This window comes from Solanum verrucosum, unplaced genomic scaffold, assembly GCF_900185275.1.
Source record: "Solanum verrucosum unplaced genomic scaffold, falcon-dt-bn FXZP01000263.1, whole genome shotgun sequence".
In the NCBI taxonomy this organism is placed as follows: Eukaryota; Viridiplantae; Streptophyta; class Magnoliopsida; order Solanales; family Solanaceae; genus Solanum; species Solanum verrucosum.
Window position 1 is genome coordinate 6,328 of NW_026020353.1, and position 1,224 is coordinate 7,551.

The 1,224-nt window shown below is 36.6% G+C and overlaps 1 pseudogene; it reads right to left on the reverse strand.

Moving 5' to 3' along the window:
* Nucleotides 1-285: 285 nt before the first annotated feature.
* LOC125837585 (agamous-like MADS-box protein AGL62) lies at nucleotides 286-945 on the reverse strand (annotated as a pseudogene).
* Nucleotides 946-1,224: the final 279 nt, after the last annotated feature.

A 1,224-nucleotide genomic window follows, 5' to 3' on the forward strand; every position in this document is an offset into this window, starting at 1 on the left:
AAATAACGACTATCGAGTTAAATATTTACTATTGACAATATTCTTCCATATTCTCTGTGGGATCGACCCTGACTCATAATTGGGTAAATATATTGCATACGATCGGTTATATTTCTTTTCAAGAAATATATTTGGACGTTATCACACAACACTTAGTACTAACTTCGACTGAATCACAACTCATGAACATTTCATGATGAACACCTCAAATGACAAATGAACCTAGACACATAATATAATACTTAAGCTTTTAATTTTACTTTTGACAATTCCATAACACACGCACTAGTAATTGGGAACTATGGAAGAAGTAGATCCACTAACCCTATTAGCAAAGGGTCCACCAACATTGAGTCCATATGAATAACTTTACCTAGTACAATTAGGAGGAGTCCAGGCACTTCCCAATGTCTAAAATGGGAATGCATTATTATTCACCATTTGTGCCTCTTTTTCAACCTTTTGCTTTAGAATTTCCAATGCCTTCTTCAAGTGTTGAAGTTGGAATAAGTTAAGTTCTTCCATAGGAGATTCCCACCATAGACCATTAGCTCTCTTCCTAATTTCTCGAAGGGATCCTCCACGATTTTTCTCCATCTGGAGAACGCCCTCGAGGTTCATGAGCTTGGTATTGAGCTCACGAACACCAGCTTCTCTACGAGCCACGATTTGTTGATTGTGGACATCATTATTTTGTAAAGGGAGGTGCCTCCCAAAGAACCTCTACACCAACGTGTTAATGCTAGGGTGACCAAAGGAGAAAACTCCTTCATCGCCCATGGAAAATAACAAAATGACAATTTCAGCACCACATAGCGTACAAAGTTCACTAGCCTTTTTGAACAGACCAGCACGACGCTTAGAAAACGTAACTTGTAAGTTCCTCGCATTCTTCATTTTCACCATGTCAACCCTTTGATGACCCTTGCTGATCCATGTTGTCATGTCTAAACTATCACTAAGAAATTGTGAAAGTAAAATTGTGATTTTTGGTCTTAACACCAACAACTTTATATAGGAAATTGTGTTTTAAAATAACTTGGGGAGCCTAGAAATTTATGTTCTTTCCTTTTTTTTGCATTGAAGAAAAGTATTGAAAATGAAAAACAGTAGATTCACTTGCCCTTCATTCTTTGCCTCGGTAGATATAGATCTTATTATCATAATTACACGGTAAATGTTTTTCCTAATTAGAATTATATTATTGGATTGCACTTGACAGCC